This window comes from Anolis carolinensis, chromosome 2 (genome assembly GCF_035594765.1).
Source record: "Anolis carolinensis isolate JA03-04 chromosome 2, rAnoCar3.1.pri, whole genome shotgun sequence".
Classification (NCBI taxonomy): Eukaryota; Metazoa; Chordata; class Lepidosauria; order Squamata; family Dactyloidae; genus Anolis; species Anolis carolinensis.
The window spans coordinates 263,665,060-263,685,721 of NC_085842.1; the positions used below are offsets into that span (position 1 = coordinate 263,665,060).

Sequence of the window (20,662 nt, forward strand, 5' to 3'; positions counted from 1 at the left end):
CTAGGGCATGTTTGTATAGTAGAGAACATATTAGCCCAACTTTCTGAAATGAACTGTTTTACTAGGCTTTTATCTGGAAGTCTTATGCAACACAGGTGATTCCACATCAAGTCTTTTAATCCTCCTTCACTCACATAATATTTTGGAGTGGTGTCCATTTGTAATTCTCCTTCGTTTTCCACCATTTTTCTTGTCAGGGAGAATCTGTTAAAGAAAGACTGATGGAACTGCTTCACAATATTTTTGAGTACCAGGACCCTGCTATATGAGCTAATAAAAAAGGCTGACAGCAAGAATTTATTGCTACTTTCAAATGTTCTTTGCTAAAATGTACTTTTAAAAGTAATTGTATTTCAGTACACATCAGAACAAAGTGTGCTACCAAACATTTGCAAACCAGCATCACATCTGTTTTTAAACACTGAAGTGTACTAGTTTTAAGTCTTCTTCCAGGATCAACCAAGGAATTTTACTTAGGCCTTAATCAGACTGGAATACTTAAATTTTTTTTTGACAAGCTCTCAGATTTCCCCAGTCAGAAGACTTCTTACTGCAGCCTCTTTTACTAGTGAATTGGAACTAGGCTAGGTAGTTTGATTTGCCTGAACCACTGGAAAGAGCAAGATTCTCCTCCTCCTCTCCTCCATGTTGATAATTGATTGCAAACTACTCTTGCACTTTAAATTAAATTTACAGCAAGTGAAGTAAGCTGAGGACAAAGTGAGAGGAAAAGAGAGAAATTTCAAAAGCAGTTGAAAATGGGATGACAGGATTAAATAGGACTTTCCCTGCCAAATTGGAACACTTGGACAATATGTCTCTGAGGACTTGGAATGCTTTTGCTTCAAAAAAGCCATTACATTCCAGATACTTGCTTTCAGTTTACAAGGCTATGTGATGAATGTGTAAGGCAGCCAGACTCCCATACAATATTTCAATACAGAATACACACAGCAGATTGGCAAAATGAATTGAATTCCAATACTGGGTTAAAACGAAGGTGAAGGTAGTCTTTTGCTGCTATTTTATCAGCTCTGTTGCAAAACAGAGTGACTCTTTTTGCTTGCACATTAGTTGAATTGCTTTCTGAAGACAGGATTTAGGTTCAGTTGAGATTTCTTCTCCATTTTGCTATCGGTGGCTATAAGGCAATTAATCAGATGTACCATTCACATCTTCTGTACCAAACTGGGTACAAAAGGTTTGTAACTAGGAGGCTTTAGTATTCACACTAATTTTTTCATGTCAGGAGAAACTTGAGAAACTGCAAGTCGCTTCTGGTGAGAGAGAATTGGCTGTCTCCAAGGACATTGCCCAGGGGATGCCTGGATGTTTTGATGTTTTGACCCTCCTTGTGGGAGACTTTTCTCATGTACCCGCATGAAGCTGGAGCTGATAAAGGAAGCTCATCCATGCCCTCCCTGGGTTGGATTCGAACCGGCAACCTTCAGGTCAGCAACCCAACCTTCAAGTCGTCAGTCCTGCTGGCACAAGGGTTTAACCCACTGCATCCCCGGGGGCTCCAATTATTCACACTATAATATGAGTAGACCCTCCTCAGCTGGCTCTTTTCTCTGTAAGAAAAGAAATTTGGAAGTGACAGCTTGTGTGCTGCTTCGATATTTTAGAAAACTTTTCTTAAATGTCCAAGTGTGCCCTGGCACTGTAAATTGATGTCTAGAATCTGTTACTGTGAGCAGTTTGAATGGTCTAGGTAGGATTGTTCAGAATTCTATTGCTTTTGATGATGAAATAGTGAAATGATTATTGAGTCCTACAATATTAGGAAAAGGGATGTGTTACAGCAGCATCTCACAGCCTGGTGTCTTCCAGATAAATTGTTTTTAAATTCCTATCATCCTCATCTGCCATGGCTGAGTGAGAGGCATTATAGTCCACTCTGTACTATTGGGTAGCAGCACAATAATCTCTCCAAAACTGTACCATTTGAGATGATAAATTAATCTTCTTCAGGCTGGTGTCCTCTAGATAATAAATCAGTATTTGCAGGGCTTGCTAAATAAGCTGATTTTCCTTTCTATGAAGTTCAGCTGAAGCATTTTCTGCAGTTTACTGTAACACTGTGCATTGTTGCAAACAGATTCATGTAAATGTCTAAAACAGCCAATAGATAACATTCAGAAATTGTGAAATTTTTGTGATCCTAACATTGAGCAAAGAGGACCCGAATTGTGGTCAGAAGCCACAGTTTAAGAAGCAGTGCTCTAGACATATTGAATCACCACAATCAGCATTTCCATCTGGTCAGAAATGATGGGAGATGGGTCCAACATGTTTGGACAACAGCAGGTTGTAGAAGACAGGTGTGGATAGCAGATCGCTTGAATGCCACTTCATGTGGGATTGGGACAGAATCCATCATAAACCGATGGTAAACATAATGTGCTTTGTTTGTACTCTTAAAACTGGACCAGCCTTGCCTTGCTTCATTCATCTGATTAAGGACAGTGTGTTGTCAGAAGGAACTCTCAGTGCTTCTCTTTCTCTTGGCGTGTATGCAAAATGATACATAAATAGAAAACTCTGGGAAAAGGAAAATATATATTTTTATTCAAAAGAACTCTAGCATTGAAGGAATCTATGAACTGATAATAACAAAATACTGCATTGAATGGATACAGTGACTCTTCCTGTTTGCAGATTGTGGTTAAGATTATCAGACAATGTATTATCTTTTAACTCTCCAGATTGTAACGGATCAAGCAATGGCATCTTTAACAGCACCATGTATTATAATTTGAGAATATATCCCTGCTACCCAAAAGCCACATGTGTAATTTAGGAATCAGGCCACAATGACAATTGTTTTATCTTCTGAGATGGAAAGCGGGAATGACCACACAGTCATATGGCTGCAAGGGAGTCTTTTCCTCAGATTTCACATAAAAACCAATTAAGCTTCTAGCCCTTATTGTTGTGAAGAGAACACAACCAACATTAAAGGCTCAAAACATGTATTTAAAAGTTTAAAATACATGTGCAAAGAATAATGTCTTTGTATCCAAATTAACTTATAAGGAAATTGAATTCTAGAACCTGAATTTGAATTATATATGTCCAAAATGCAAACAAAAGCCCCATATTGATTTTGACTTCACAATGGCTCTCTTCCACTTTCAAAATTGCGCTGGAGTGACACATGAGAAAAAAGTGTCATTTGTGAACATGACCATAGCAATATTCAGAGGTTTTGAATTATGCTTTTAGCAAGCATTCAGAAATAAGAGCACTCCGTACAACACATCAGTTATAGATTCATCAGTACTGAACCTATTCATGAAAATGATCTGCAGACCATGCACCTGATCTAGCCCTTCTCTATGTAGGTGGCAGGAAGTGTAGATGTGCATTGGCACCTTTGCTTTGCAGGAAGGCAAAGGTGCAAATGTGATCATACATTACTATAGGTCAGCTATTTGATCACACATTACCATAGGTCAGAGCTGGAGATCTAGGGGTATGGAGTTGAATTTCTCCAAGAGCAATCTGAATGCAAAGAAACAGCAGGGTTGGAAAGTTACATTTTTGGACTATAGCTCCCAAAATCCAATGGCCATGAAGGCTTGTAGCTTCTAAAATCTGTAGTCCAAAAATGGTCATTTTTTCCCCCTAAGCTCTAAAAAGAGTGGAGTAGATCTGTGAATACCGGCAACTTGGGTCAAGCCAACCAGGCAGCATGCAGGTACTGGGCCCATGAAGCTACTTCACAGCTGACCCACCCATCCCTTTCTGTATCCATCCTAGCCTCTATAGTGTGGTATGGACAGAAATTGACTATTCACAATTATTAGCACAGATGACTAGATGCTCTACTGACATACTCTGGAAGAAGGTCTCCCGCTGTAACACAATGTCCTGCTCTACAGATTCAATCCTATCACAGAGTTGGAGCATATGTGTACAATTCTTCCAGCCTGTTTATTAGTACTAACTTCACAACAGAGTCCTTGGAGCATGCAGAGGCCTAGTGTTGGATTGTGACCTGTGTTATGTACATGCAGGCTCATAATTCCTGATGTGGCTATCATTGTTGAAAAATTGCAAACATCTGAATCAAGATCCTCTCCAACAACTTTTAAGCAAACTACATTAACCAAATACTTTTGGAGGAATATTAAAAATAACCTATGTGTTGAAATTAAAGATTAAAATACAGCCTTTCTGGGTTTCCATACATATTCTCCAGTAGAAATATATTTTATAATTCTACAAACAACATCTTATATTAAAGCTTTCAGTCTGCAAATCATTATGATTTAACATGGCAAAACAAATGTTTTGGTCTTGTCTCGAAATCTCCCTTTATAGTGAAGGAGAGTAAAAGGGGCAGGATATGGGCTTACAATGAAAATCAGCAAAATAAAGTGATTGCAAATTATACAAATACCACATTTATTTAGAAAAATAAACTGAAAATGCCCATTTAGCTGGTACATTTCCTATGAAGAACAGATAACTAGCTATAAAAATGTTATGTGTCAAATATGTAGTACAAATGTTTTTCCCCTTTCTTGTACAACTGGTAGGATATTTTCAATGTTCATTAGGACCATGTGAGTTACTCAACTCAATTTCTTTATTCTTACAATGATACAAAATGTATTACAAATTAGATCCACTCTAAAATTCAGACTGGCCTGTGGATGCTTTTTTTAAAAACAAAAATAGCCTCAGTCTTGAGGAGCAACAATTTACTTTTTGAGTAAGATTCCAACTGTGAAAGAATAGAAGGGCCTTATATTTTCGTAGATGGATTCAATACAATTTCTTCTAGAAGCCCATCAAGACACGTTTTCTTGTGGACTAATATTTCATGTAGCCATCTGTGCAAATGATGGCCTACATCATTCCCCTGAATGGAAGCAACAGTGCAAATATTAGAAGTGCATTAAGATGCAATCTATTACAACTGAATTATTTTGGCAGAAGACAGGAAACAAGCTCTTTCCAAGGATTTTTAGAATCATAGATCCTCTCTTCTTCTATGGCTTTGAATTTACAAAACAGACAACAGTGATCTTCTCTCTTCATCCAAAATGACAACCTTCTCAAAGGGGACTAAATACGTTGTTTTTCCTGCAGTGATTTAAGTGCTTCAAACTTTTATTTAGCTCCATGTATCTATTCTGGACACTAGCTGGATTTCCACTGGCTGTTTTCAATTTCTTTTTTTAGCAGTGAGCTCCTCTAATGGCAAGCTTTGGAGATGGCTGTGTTAGTGGGATGGGGCAATAAAATAATTCTCCTTCTTCTTCTGTCAGCATGAAGGGTACTTAAGGCTGCTGCTTTTGTCAGGCCTTGGCTCATAGCTGTTGGATATGAGGCCGGTCATTTAATGCAGATTTCACCAGCCATTGGTTGTGCTCTGGCTCAAGGGCTTCCAAGCTCCAAGAAGAGCTCCTATTATAAATGATATATGGCCTGAACGAAGTTGCAGTGTCGAATCTTTCATGGGGAAACTAGTTAACATGCCTCCAAATTTTGACATTCCTTCCAGCCTGAAGGAGCTGCAGGAGAGAAAGGAAAAAGAGAGGGAGAAGTTACTGAACACATATATGCATTGTTTTCAAAGCATTAGACAAGTTAATCTCTTGCATCTTGAAAAGTAGGAAGGGAGTGGAAGTATAGAAAAGAAATGTGGAGGCACCTTTAAGACTAATTGATTTTATTCAGTATGAGTTTTCAAGGATAAAAACTCACTTCTTCAGATGCAGTACAGAGTGGTATTAAAGCTTCAGGTGTAAAGCATACAATTGTGGGAGTGAGACAGAAAGTAATAGGATCCAGGAAGATGCAAATCATGTTCCTTAACTAACATTTTCAGAGCATGAAATTTCAAAGAATGATTTAGCACAACTTATCATGCTTGCATCTTTCTGATTCTATTACATTCTGTCCCACTCCCACAATGTATGAATTAATATGCTTTCTCCCTTAGGCCTTAATGCCACTTAGAACTGCATCTGAAAGTGTTCATGCTATAATTAAAAAAACAGTCTTATGCCACATTTCCTTTTTTCTTCCTCTCATTTCTGCTTTTTTATTTATACATATACTTAAGCATATTTAATTATATCACAAAATTATGGAACTAGAGTGTTGGAAGAGAGATTTGGCCCTACCATTTGACAGAGTAAAAACATAACAACCAGAGCATTCCTGACAGCTGTGTATCTAACCTCTGTTCAAAAACTTCCAATAAGGAGTCCACCATCTAAATAATTAGTAGTCACTTCCACTGCTTAAATTCTAAAGTTCCATTCCTTGTTTAAAATGTAACTAATTTCAGTTTCAACTGTCTAATTAGTTTCAACTGTCTAATCTCCATTTCTCCATTTTTCACTAAGATAAAGATGGCAGCTTAGTTCTCAGTTCTCACACAATAAAAATTATTAAATTACAAAAAAAAATCAAAAAGTTCCTACTGAGTTTTAAAGTAATTGGACAACAGAGGCAAGGTATACCTCTGCCCCATGGTTGTCCTTGCCTCCCTATACATTATGATGGAAGCTGAATAGCACTGACTCTTTTCTTTGGATGAAAAATAAAATGGAAAATGCATTTACAGAGAGACAAGAATGCTTAACATTAGTACAGTTTGCTTTTATTTGTAAATTAATATTTCCACTGCCATCAATGTACTAATCAGTTTTTTCTATGAAAAACTATAATGAGAATTGTATTTATTTATTACTTAAGAACCTTTCCTTTAAAAAAAAGACTAGTTGCGAAAGAGCAATTGATAAAGACTGATAAAATGACAGAATAATATAGAGCAATAAAAATAGTAAAACGTTATGAAATGCATTAAAAAACGGAAATAATCAGGGAAATACATGAGCGAACTCATTATTAGTGCTTGGTGCAAACACTCCTGTTTCTCAAACCATCTAAACTCAATGATAATTATTTAATATGTGGGATGCTACACAGAGAAAGCTTTCTTCCTCACTGTAACCAAATTAACCTAAGCATGCCATGGTACAATAAGTATGGCCTCTCATAGCATAATGGCTGGGATAGTCTGTATGGAAAACCTCACCAATATGACTTGGTAGCACATAATCAGCTGATAAAGGTGTAGTATTCAAACAATCAAAGGTCCAACTAAAGTACCTAGTCTACATCAGGATACTTCCAAGGGGGTCTTGAATTAATTGTGCTATCAGTACATGGATTCAGTGGCAAAGTTATCGTTGCCCAGCACTGTTCGGATCTAGCATCCCAAAGGTGGCAGAAGACTCAGATGAATCCAGAAGCACTGAAACCAATGTACCTGCCCTTTCAGGAAGAATGCAATCCCTTCATGAACAAGTAAATCACCTAATACCCGGAAACCACTTATTCACTTGATGCCCTAGGCGTTCTAGAAATCAGTTTCAGATTATAATAATTATTAGTCTGTTTCCAGACACCAATTCAGATTAAGCAAGGCCACCACTCATGTTTTGTAACCAAGAAACAAAACTAAATGTCATCTGCGCAGTGATAGTATCCCATCCGAAATCTATTACTTTTATGGGTAGGTAATAGGCTTGAGCGATCCATGAAAAAATTGATTCTAAACTCGTTTCAAAAGTAGGGGGCGCCAGCGTTTCGTTTCTGATGTCATTTCCGAATTTTGCCCTCAAAATTTTTCGAAATTTAACGAAAATTCATTAGTTTCAAAAGTAATTCGTTAATGGCGGATGCGCATGCGCAGTAGCAAAAAAAACAGCACGAGGGGAGATTTTACAGGACTCTCCCGCCCTCATTTTTTGAGTGATCTTCTTCAAACTTGGTACAGTGGTAGAGCACATTTAACACTGATAGCTCACCAAAATTTGGAACGTTTGCCTTATCCTCTGATTTTTGGCAAATTTTCATAGCTTTTATAATAAACCATTTTTTAATAATTGCAGAAATCTGTTCCTGGTTTGAAAGTCTTATTTCCTGTTTCATTGGGTTGTCTTTACTGTGAAAGTCATTGTTCTACTTCAGAAACTTTGTTTTTGTGGCTGAAACTTTGTTAAATTGGTGGACCAAACCATAATATGTTCCATCCATGTCGCTTGCACAAAGTTCAGGCAGTGTCATAGATTTTGCCATGTTTCTATGACAGAACCAATTAGGAAATGACATTTATCACCCAGGAACAGAAATCATAGTACACCATCAAATCATTCCTGACAGATGGCCATCAGCCTCTGAATAAGGAAATTAGTTCCTGGTTTGAAAGTGCTATTTCCTGTTTCATTGGCTTTTCTGGGCTGAGAGTGTGTGACTTGCCCAAGTGGGTGGCTGAGTGGGGAATCAAGCCACAATTGGAGTCCAAAATTAAAACCTCTCCCTCCCTCCTTCTCTCTAAACTTCTCATACCTTCCAAGAATTCACATACTGTATGAAAGTTTGGTCAAGATGGTCAGAGGAGGGCAACTAAAATGATCTAGGGTCTGGAGAACAAGCCCTATGAGGAGCGGCTTGAAGAACTGGGCATGTTTAGCCTGCAGAAAAGAAGGCTGAGAGGAGACATGATGTATAATATGTGAGGGGAAGTCATAGAGAGGAGGGAGCAAGCTTGTTTTCTGCTGCCCTGCAGACTAGGATGCGGAACAATGGCTTCAAACTACAGGAAAGGAGATTTCACCTGAACATTAGGAAGAACTTCCTCACTGTGAGCTGTTCAGCTGTGGAACTCTCTCCCCGGGCTGTGGTGGAGGTTCCTTCTTTGGAGGCTTTTAAGCAGAGGCTGGATGGCCATCTGTTGGGAGGGATTGGATGGTGTCTTCCTGCCTGGCAGAAGGGGTTGGGCTGGATGGCCCACGAGGTCTCTTCCAACTCTACTGTTCAATGACTCTATGATTCTAAGTGAGGACAAAAGGGGGTGGGGAATGTTAAGAGGAGAGAGGGCCTGGAACACCTGGGAATTGTAGTTTGTAAGTGGGCATAGTACTATTGGAGAAACGTTTGCTTCAGCCCAATGCTTTTATAAATGGTCAAAATTCAGAGGCTTCCTTCTCCTGCATTTTGAAAGCTATTATGATGAAATTTGCCAGAATGGAAGCAAAAATTAACCACTCTTAGCCTATCAAGTTTCATAATGTTTGACCCATCCACTGATTTTTGGGGATTTCTGAAGCAACATTTTTTTAAAATGTTAGCAGATCGATGGCCACGCCTCCCTGTCCTTCTTCCTTCCACTTTGATTGGCTTGCTAAGGCTTCTGGGAAATGGAGTTTTTTCTCTCGTTATGGCAAATTGCTTCACTTCCACTTAAAAGAATGGTCAATATTCAGAGGCTTCGTTCTCCTGCATTATGAAAGCTATTATGATGAAATTTGCCAGAATGGAAGCAAAAATTAACCACTCTTAGCCCATCAAGTTTCATAACGTTTGACCCATCCACTGATTTTTGGGGATTTTTGAAGCAACATTTTTTTTAAAATGCTAGCAGATCGATGGCCATGCCTCTCCCTCCCTCCCTCTTCTGCTCTGATTGGCTGAGAGGCATGCCAACATGGCTTCTCCTCTCAGAGGGGCTACAGCTACATCCGAAGACATCAGAAACAAACGAAAAAAGGTACTTTTATTATTCAAATTCGTAATATTTGTAAGGCAGTGAGCAGATGGTTCAAATATCAATTCAAAAGTACTTGCGAAACGAATTTTTAACGAATTTAACGAACTAACGAAAAAATTTGCTCAAGCCTAGTAGGTAAGCATATTTTCCAACATTTAACAGAAATAGTGGGAAGTTACAGAAGAGTATGCCTTGTCTTTTAGATTTTGTAAAAAAATATTTTGAACCATGATTGGTTGAATCCATGAATGCAGAACCTGTGGATGTGGAGGGCTGACTGCACATGTAAATTGCTCCATATTTCTTTGTAAGGAAAAGGACAAACTTCAGTATTTCATAATGTATTTGGAAAAAGGAGATAGCCATGTTAGTGCAATTCAACGTGAAAAAATAAAGCGGAAGGAATGTAGACTCAATTTCGACATGAACTGAACTAGAATAATCTTTCATAGGTTTAATTCCACTTCTTCTGATGATTCTTGAATGTTCCAGTTTCAATAAATCATCCTCAAAGGTGCTGTTAGATTATTTCCACTCCCTCTCCTTTTATGCTCATTTTTAAAAAGTGAGGATGAAACTTCTAACTCAATTAGAAATCTTGGTACATCTAAATCTAAATCTAATCTAATCTAAATCTAAATCTAAATCCATAATAAAAGTTAAAACCCGTATGTGTGTATGTGGCATGCATATCCGCTCACACAGACAGCCTCCAGCCTCCACAAACAGGCTACACTTCCCACTGCACAAAAGCTAGCAAGTCACTACTTTGCACTGACATTGAGGTTACAGCGAGCACCATGAACATGTAGCCCAACCCCTGCCAATGTCCTCCCCAAACACTACAAACCACCACCCAAGGAATGCTTTCATTTGGGGACAATTTCATCCTACATTTTGCTATTTCTTCCACCACAGGCAGGCATCCCAAGGTTCTCCATTGCTGTGGAATTTGCATGACCCCACCTACTCCCTTTTCCTTTCCAATCTGTCTGCAAAACAAACAACAGAATTGAGCTGCAACTAAACTTACTGCAGGAGTTTCGGAGATTGAAGTTGTAGTTTAGCCTGCATCAAGTCAGACCATTGTGACTCCTACTGGGGAATTTATAGCAGTTATACTTCACCTACACCCAGAACGCTATAAACCCATACAATGATGGGTCTGGACCACATTTGCCATCCATACCTGATATACCAGATTTGAATACTGGGGGGTTTGGACGGGAATTCTCCTGGAGATTTGGGAGTAGTAGCTACTGGGATTTATAGTTCACCTACAATTGAACCCCACTGATCATGAACCAGGACCAAACTTGGCACACAGGATCCCCATAACCAATACAACATATTGGACAAGTTCGGGGGAAAGGGACTTATAGTTCATCTGCATCCAGAGAAACAGTGACCCCCACCGACAATGGACTGGGACTAGATTTCGCACACAGAAACCTCATGACCAACTGAACATACTGCAGGGGTTTGTGGGAATGGGCCTTGATTCTGGGAGTTGTACTTCAGCTATATCCAAAGACCACTGAACCCAGCCAATGATGGATCTGGACCATACTTGGTATACAGACCCAAAATGCCCAACTTTGAATACTGGCAGGGTTTGGGGAGGATTGACCCATGATTCTGGGAATTGTAGTTCACCCACTCTAAACAGAATATATAACATTCAAAGACAAATAATGCCTTTTTCCAATAACCCGGGCACCGCCGGGTCCCCAAGCTAGTTGTTAAATATAAATACTTCAAATATTCCTCCTATTAAATAATCCATCATTGCAGTCTACTACTTCCCTTAACTTGTTTCTGTCATAATGCTCTGCTACACCAGTAGAGTCTGCATTTACACCTAACTGTTCAGAAACTATGTGATCACCAGTACTAAATCGTCACTATCTGACCATCTAGATCAATTGGAAGGCTGAAATTAAGTCTTTTCAAGGGCATTTAAACTCTGGGCACATAACCCTTACATGGCATCCTAAAAAGATTTCTAGTGTATAAAAGAATGTTTAAAGTGAGTACAGCAAGCTCATATCCTCCTTGTGTGTCTCACAGAGAAAACTGGTTGCTCACTGTGATGTTGTATATTTCCCATATTGCAATTGTGGGAAAACCAGGGAAAGAATCCAAGCTCACCTCTTTTAAATCAACATGAAATGTCATCTGAAAACACTTGTTTTATCATTAATCCAGAAGGATCAATAGCAAAGGGGAAACATCAGTGAGATGTCATAAATTGTTCAATAAGCAGCTCTGGTAATAAACACCGAGGTAGCTACAATTTATACTATAAATACTTAAAATAAGCAAGACCCATGTAGTTAACCCCAAGACACACGCTAAATCAGGAAGCTGGCAAGTGGTGCCAAGGTAAAAGTAGTTCAGCCAACCTTACATTCATTGGTGACCCTGACATGAATATAAATGCACACAGAAAAATCATGGAACAAGATCAAAACATTAAGGGCTCTTCCACACAGCCATATAACCCAAAATATCAAGGCAGATAATCTACAATATTTGCTTTGAACCGGGTTATCTGAATCTACACTGCCATATAATCCAGTTCAATGTGGATTTTATACAGCTGTGTGGAAGGGGCCATAGACACCATAAAAAGAACGGATGGAGAAAGCAAAACCCTCAATCAGCAAAATCTTCACATAAAGCTAACTAAACAGACATCTGCTAAACATAGAATAAAGCTCTGGTCCTATTGACTAGAATTCAAATTCCACTAAATAAACTCTGGATTATATACACCGAAACCTTGCCTTGTGTCATAGAAGACAGCATTAATAATAATGATCTCAGAGATGGCAAAGAATTGAAGGACACTCTGCCTTAGATGTTTGGGGGAAAGACTTTTATGATAATATAATCCCTTTTAAAACTTCAATCGAGAAACAAAAGCTGTGTTTTCCAAAACAGAAAGTTCCACAGGGCCTATGCACTTAGAGCTGCTAAGCAATGTTATTACACTAATCTGAAAACATGTTATGCTTATAACTCTTATTTTTATGCTATGACTGTATTAAATTCTAAGTTAAATTTGGTTTTATATTAGAAGGTCATTTTATAAATACAAGAAATGTATAAATTCCACTCTCTCAGTTTAAGAGGATGGCAATAGCAATCCTGCCAATGAATCTTGCCAAGGAAACCCTATGATATGGCCATCATAACTTGGAGTCAACTTTAAGTCACTGATTAAGAAGTAACTGTGGTTGAGAAGTTGTCTCTGATATTTATCAAACTGTGCATCTAGATTCTGGTAAATTGCATTTTGCCAGGAGTAATACTTTGTCTTGGTCTGTTGGACATGTTGAACTAATCACCCAGCCACAGAAGGCGAGCTGTCAGAGAACTCTGCACGAAGGTGTAATTAGATTATAACCAGGTTGCTGGACTAGACAGGCCTTTGGTCGAATCCAACAAGTCTCCCCTTAATTTATTAAATTTAATGTACAGACTTTATATCTGCTTTTGGTGAAGTCACACATCACGTGGACATTAAGGCTCAAATCTGCCAAATAAGCCGAATTCTTTGATTTCTTCCCCACAACCCTTGACCAGGCAGGCCAGCAAAATGTAAAATCTACCAAGGAAAATGAATGCTTTTTATATCAGTTCATGGTGGCTTCACAACACCCTTAGTTTTAGTGCCACTCTGGGATTGGAAAAACAGAAGTATTGTTAAGTACATACGTTGTGGTTACTGACTGGCAACAAAAATGTCTGTGGTCTGGTCGATTGCTCAGAGACATGTTCCCAAACCTAGGGTGCATATACATTGTAGAATTAATGCATTTTGACACCACTTTAATTGCCATAACACAATTCTATGGAATTATGGTCTTAGCCTTCCCTACCAAAGAGTTCTGCTGCCTTACCAAACTACAAATCCCAGGATTCCATCCTAAGCCTATCTTCCAGATACACCCTGCCTTCCAGAAATAGCTCCAGTTACAGTCAACAGCTAACAAATCTATCCAGGGAAAGACAGCAGACACATCTGCCCCATTCTGATATTATGCTATTTAAAATAATGCAAGTAAACAATTTCTTGGGGCAGGGAGGGAACCCGAGAAGTTCGCATTTTCCTATCCAATTTCTGCCAGCCTTAGGGTTGTAAATGAGAACTCTGTGAGTTCTAGAACATAATGGATAAACAGAAAATTAATTTATTCTGTTCAGACACTGGATACAGCCGATTTCACTTCCTTCATTGAACATTAAGAGCCAGTGAGACGTAGTAAACTGTCAGATTGTGAAGTCTAGTTTAAATAGACATGTATCCAGGAATCTCACTGAGTGCATGACATAGCCAATTGCTATCCCTTACACTCCTTTACACATTGGTTTGTTCCGTGCAGTATGATCTAACTCAGATTGAGCAACAATAATAATAATAATAATAATAATAATAATAATAATAATAATAATAATAATAATAGGAGGAGGAGGAGGAGGAGCATCTTGCATATCTATTTTAATTCTTTACATCAAATAAATTTAAATTTGCTCAAGTTTATTTATTGTATGCCACACTGAGATCTTTAGAGGACAGGATATACATGTTTTTGAAATAATAAACAATGAATGAGCTATTGGCAGGATAAAATGAAACTCTCTCTTTCATACACACACACACCTTTACCACCACCACAACTAACAATTGTGCTGTCTTAAAAACAACCTAGAAACCTTTTTGTCCTCTAGACTGACTTGAAAGGTGCTGAGTTTACAAATTTAAAAAGGTTACTGAAACTCCCAACTGCCTTGGATCAAAAAGTAAATGTCCTGTGGGTTTTTTTTTCAGCTCACTTATTATCATCAATAATTAATATTCTGTAATTGGATCTTAGTTAAAAATTCTGTTGATGCAGGGAGCCTAGAGAGAATCCATAGCATTTCCCTGCAGCAATTTAGGTTCTTTGGTCTTGTCCAGGGTGTTGGGAAACAACATCCTTCTTCTTCTGTTGTAAAACAGGTAAAGCAATACATTCACTCTAAGACAGATTTTTAGTGTGTGTGTGTGTTTGTTTTGTTTTTTGCTCTACATGCTGCTTCAAGGGGTTCCAAAACCTGGAACGCCAGATGTTATGTGACACTAGATCCCCAAATCCCTGATCATAGGCTTTGCTACCTGAGGTTTCTGGAAGATGCTGCCTAACAACATCTGTAGAACCAGGTAGCTATGTTGTTGTTGTTGTTGTTGTTGTTGTTGTTGTTGTTGTTATGCTTTCAAGTTGTGTCCAACTTATAGTGACCCTAAGGCAAATGTATAAAGAGGTTTCTTGACAAGATTTCTACACTTTGCTTTTTATTTCCTCTATGGCTGGGAGCATGTGACTTGCCTAAGATTACCCAGTGGGTTTCTAAGTAGAGATTCAAACCCTGGCCTCTAGAGTTGTAGTCCAACATTCAAACCACTGAATCACAGGGGCTCTCAAGCCAGTTATTACACTGACACAATATGAACAAATGTAGACATAGTTATGCAGGTTTATTAGATTATTCACTCTATGTAGTTTTTCATCTATGTCATGTTGTCAAGAACCTGATTTCATGTATTTTTATTATATTGGGAAAATCTAGTAAGAATTCCCCTATTTTCATGCAAATTTTGGTTTTTTAATGCTCTTCTTTATGTAAGTGAAAAAAGAAGAGCAGCACAAAGAGAGTGGAGGTAGCAATAAAGAATAGTAGCTTTGCTGTTAATAGGACATGAATCCAACTAAAGGTTTTAGTCCAGACTTCAAAGTAACTAGCTATTCCATTATTGGGCAGATGGTTTAAAATTTGTGCTAAATCATAAAGTGGCTTCTTCATTTCATTGGCTTTAGAGATAACCATCCTCCACTGAGAATTGTGTTCTCATATCAACACAGTGAAAACCCCTACTGTATTGTAAATTAATTGCATTTATTTGTAAGCGGACTTAAATCCCAGTTTGGGGAAAAAGGTGGGGGAAATAACAATACTGAAAAACTACCATTGTGCATTATTCAAAGGTGGAAACTTATTACAGAACTCAGAATAGGACTGCGTCGCACGTGTTATGATAGGCAACTCATGGCTAAAAAGTCCAGTCATGCCCTTTCCACACAACCTTATAAAATTTATTTATTTATTTATTTACAACATTTCTACCCCGCCCTTCTCACCCAAGGGGATTCAGGGTAACTTACAAGAACTGGCAAAATTCAATGCCAAACAAATCAATAAAAATAGCAATACATCTAAAATCATTAACAATAATCCATAAAATACAATAGTGAAGCTTAAAACATATAATTACTTATTACCATTCTTCCAAGGAACCACACTGAACTGAATAAAATCCACACTGAACTGGTTTATATGGCAGTGTGGACTCAGATAATCCAGTTCAAAGCAGACATTGTGAATTTTCTGCCTTGATATTCTGGGTTATATGGCTATTTGGAAGGGCCCTCTGCTGAAATGAGACTGGCCTCCTGGAGTGCTTCCTTCCTTTCCCAAGGTGTATGGGCAACTTAAGGAAGCTTCACAGCAAAAGAGATGTGAAGCTGATGTTTTTTTCTGTTTAATCTCAACATTAGCTACTTAATGACACGACATTTTATATTTGGACAGATAGTGAAGTTGTGTACTTCTCCTGTGAATACAATTAAACTAGCATTTTATATTGTAGAAAACCTGAGTCAAAAGTAGCTGAATAGATCACATTTCACATATTTTCCCTCTATATTCAACTAGACAGGGCAAACCACCAGTAAATGCTAGGTATAAAGGTTTCCCCTGACGTTAAGTCCAGTCATGTCTGACTCTGGGGGTTGGTGCTCATCTCCATTTCTAAGCCGAAGAGCCGGCGTTGTCCGTAGACACCTCCAAGGTCATGTGGCCGGCATGACTGCATGGAGCACCGTTACCTTCCTGCTGGAGCGGTACCTATTGATCTACTCACATTGGCATGTTTTCGAACTGCTAGGTTGACAGGAGCTGGAGCTAATAGCGGCCGCTCACGCCGCTCCCGGGGTTTGAACCTGGGACCTCTAACTCACAGCCCAATATCTATATCTTTGGCCTGAATTTTTGTCAATGCCTTTCCTTTCTTCCTTCTTTTAGATTATAGTGTGTCATACACAGGTTTGGAAGAACAAAGAAAATGGAGGTTCCATCACGAATATTCAATTGTGTAAGTGAGGGGAGGGGCTTGTAAGGCCGTTGAGTCTTCAACAAAGGCTGTTTTGCTTTTGTGAACAATCTGTTATTACTTGGACTGTTGGGGACTTTTTCACTGCCGTCTATTGATTTATTTTCCAGCTTTCAAAACGAAACCTTTCATTGAAGCCTTGATACTTTGAAAAAACTGTGCCTTTGTATTCTGCTTTGGTTAGGCCTCAAGCTAGAATACTGTGTCCAATTCTGTTGTTGTTTTAATGATGTGTCGGCATCGAATTGTTGCCAATTGTATGCCGCCCTGAGTCCCTTCGGGTGAGAAGGGTGGGATAGAAATATTGGAAATAAATAAATAAATAATTCTGGGCACTACAGTTCAAAAGAGAAATTGACAAGCTGGAAGGTGTCCAGAGGAGGGCAACTAAAATGACCAAAGGTCTGGAGACCATGCCCTATGAGGAGCATCTTAAAGAGCTGGGCATGTTTAGCCTGCAGAAGAGAAGGTTGAAAGGAAACATGATAGCCATGTATAAATATGTGAAAGGTTGTCATAGAAAGAGGGAGCAGGCTTGTTTTCTGTTGCCCTGAAAACTAGGACTTGGAGCAATGGGTTCAAATTACAGGAACAGTAGGAAGAACTTCCTGACCAAATGAGCTGTTCAACAGTGGAACTCTCTGCCTTGGAGGGTGGTGGAAGCTCCTTCACTGAAAACTTTTAAACAGAGGCCAAATGGCCATCTGTCAGGTATACTTTGATTGTGCTTTTCCTGCATGGCAGGAGGTTGAACTCGATGGCCCAGGTGATCTCTTCCAACTCTATTCTAAGCCCTCTTTAAGAATGCTGTGGAAACATGTGAAGAGTATCCCTTATATGCTTAGAATTTTCTTACTAGAAACAGGAAATGCAGTCAAAGTAAAGGTAAAGGTTTTCCCCTGACATTAACTCTAGTCATGTCTGACTCTGGGGGTTAGCGTTCATCTCCATTTCTAAGCCAAAGAGCTGGCATTATCTGCAGACACCTCCAAGGTCAAATAGCCAGCATGACTGCATACAGCACCGTTAGCTTCCTGCTAGAGCGGTACTTATTGATCTGCTCATATTTGCATGATTTTGAACTGCTAGGTTGGCAGAAACTGGGGCTAACAGCGGGCGCTCACCCCGCTCCCCGGATTCAAACCGGCGACCTTTTGATCAGCAAGTTCAGCAGCTCAGCAGTTTAACCCACTGTGCCACCGGGGGCTCCTCAGTCAAAGTAGCCATTCCCTTTTTCGCAATCATCACATTTTCCTCACTGACCCAGAGCTATGAGCTCATAATCCCCCACCTAACCTGGGCAAGAATTGTTCTGACTGGTTCCATGAAAATTTTGTTCTCATATGCATTCTGTTTCATTGAGGAAAAGTTCACCATCCAAGAAACATCTAGAAATGAACATTTTAATAGAAAGACAGCAATGGGGGGACTTCCCCCTTCCCGTCATTTCTAGGGCTATCAGGACAAAAATGGCCACACTTGGAGGACACATTTACCACTGCAAGCCCACCAAGTTCAGAACGTTTGGATCATCCACTAATTTTTAGGAAATTCTTGAAGTTTCTAGAAATAAAATGTCCTTTAAAAAAACCAAAAAGGTATCCCATGGGAAGATATGATTGAGATTCAATAGTATTTGTCCCTCTCCCTCTGGCTTTTGCTCCCCTGAAAGCCTGGCCACTTGATCCAGCAGCACCCATACCATGGCCGCCACTCCTCCTCCTCCTCCTCCTCCTCCTCCTCCTCCTCCTCCTCCTCCTCCTCTTCTTCTTCTGGTTATATAAGTTATTTATATATATGTATATATACATGTATATATTTATAATTTTATATATACATATCTGTTACATTTTTTTGCAAGGGGGGCATAGGCTCAGGATTCTTCTGTGAGAGAAGGAACACACACACACAGAAGCCACAAAAGAATACAAGAGTCAAAGAGGTGAACAACAAACAACTTACAGGAGCTCAAGGGAGTCAGGCTATCCCCTATCTTCACTAAACCACACCAATATTTAAACAAACAACCCCCCAAAATGTCATTTCACAGCGCCTCCAAATGCACACCCACCCTCACTTTCCTAGTGAAATATTTTTAAAAAGAAGGACTGAAAGATACTAAACTAAGAAAATTTAATTAAATTGCCAAAGGAAAAGAATTGCGATCAAAAGAAGCAACTGAACTAGAGATACAATGAATGGAGGTGTTTGCCCTACTATTTATAGACCAGCTTGGCTACAAGACACGTGAACAGCTTTCCTCTTCTGACTGGCTCAGGCAACAGGGCTCTCAGGGAAATCCAGTGCATGCACATGGCTGCTCCATATGTAGCCAACAGAAATCAAAAGCAGCCGTATTCGGCCTCACTGTGTTTTGTTGCAGCCAAAAAATAAATGGCTACACCACCCATGCTATTATAGGCAATCCAGCACCCGAAAATGCTGAATCATCTGGATCCCGTTTTGAAAAATGGAACAGTCACAACCCTACTACCCAGTAGGTGAAGGGGCCAACAGCTAGCATGCCCAGAATCAGCATCTTGCCTTCATGGGTACAGCAGGGTCAATGTTACTTACAAACACATATACACATATACACACTTGTATATGTACCTAATTACATATGCTCATTTTATTGTTTTGCATTAAAATACAGTATTCTTTTCTTTTAAAAAACATTGTTATTTCCCAAACAACATGTGCTTAATAAAAGATCACAAGTAAACTCCTTTTGATCTCTATAGTCATGTTAATATAACCAACATCCTGTGTACACCAAGGACTTCATCACACTTACACTTTTTTAGCATCCTAGGATGCTAATGGTACAGTCCAGTGATGGATGGGCATGCTGCCCATCACATGACGCCACTGGATTTACTATTGAAGCCCCACCCCCAACTGGAGTGGAAGCATGATAGGACACTTCCCTTCTAAAACGGGTGCCTTCCTAACACATGAAGGATCCCGTGTTGTGCTGGCTTCAGCACCGCTTCCCCTGTGCGATGACTGGTGAAACAGCAAAGGGGGTGGGGTTGTCTATGTGATGAGGTCGCAAGTCTCCATTCACAGATTCAACCATCCACAGCTTGAAAATATTTTTAAAACCCCCAAAAGCATATCTTGATCTTGCCATTTTCTTCAAGAAGCACCATTTTACTACACCTCTGTATATCATGGGACTTTAGCATCCCCACATGTTTCATTACAAGGGTATACTGGAACCAAACCCCAGCAAATACCCAGGACCCACTGTACTACAATTAATTCAAACACAAAATCAAAGGTTCAAAGGTTATTCTGGAATATCAGTAGGCAAACAAAAATCTTATAGCACCTTTGAGACAAAAGCTTATACTAATAACTTGTTTTTCTTCATGAGTCTTCTACATCTAAAGGAGAAGGCATACACCTTCTATGCCTAAAACCCGTAAGAAACCAGGATAAAAGGGGGGTGGCAGCTAAATGACGTTTTGGGAAAGTGTAGGCAGAACAGGGTTAACAGCTTTAAGGCACATGTTTAAAAAGTGTGCTTAAAACCCAATTCCAGCCCAAAAATGTGCATCTTCCTTCCAATTCCCTGTGTGAACTACTCTAGCACACGTGCACGTTTTAAAAGCCTGAAACAGCTGACTGGGCTATCAAAAAATGGAGCCATGGACACAAGAGTGGCTAAACAGAAGCAGAGTTGGAAAGCAATTATAATTAGAACTCTCTACAGCCATTCCTTTTGTTCTGATATTTATACTATTGATCAGAGCTTAAATTTACAGTTGTATGTACATTGGGATCTTGCACAAGCACAATGTTTGTTATAGACTTCACAAATGAAATAGCATGAGAAAGAATTTGTAATATGGTCTGAT

At 39.1% G+C, this 20,662-nt stretch overlaps 1 protein-coding gene across 5 annotated transcripts in view; it reads right to left on the minus strand.

The window, feature by feature from the left end:
* Positions 1 to 2,548: 2,548 nt before the first annotated feature.
* Positions 2,549 to 20,662, minus strand: part of prr16 (proline rich 16) — a 168,994-nt gene continuing 150,880 nt past the window's right edge. For all 5 annotated transcript variants that reach the window (XM_016994857.2, XM_016994856.2, XM_062972156.1 and 2 more), the window contains one exon: positions 2,549 to 5,528. The gene's annotated coding sequence lies outside the window, so the exon portion shown is untranslated. The remainder of the gene's footprint in view (positions 5,529 to 20,662) is intronic.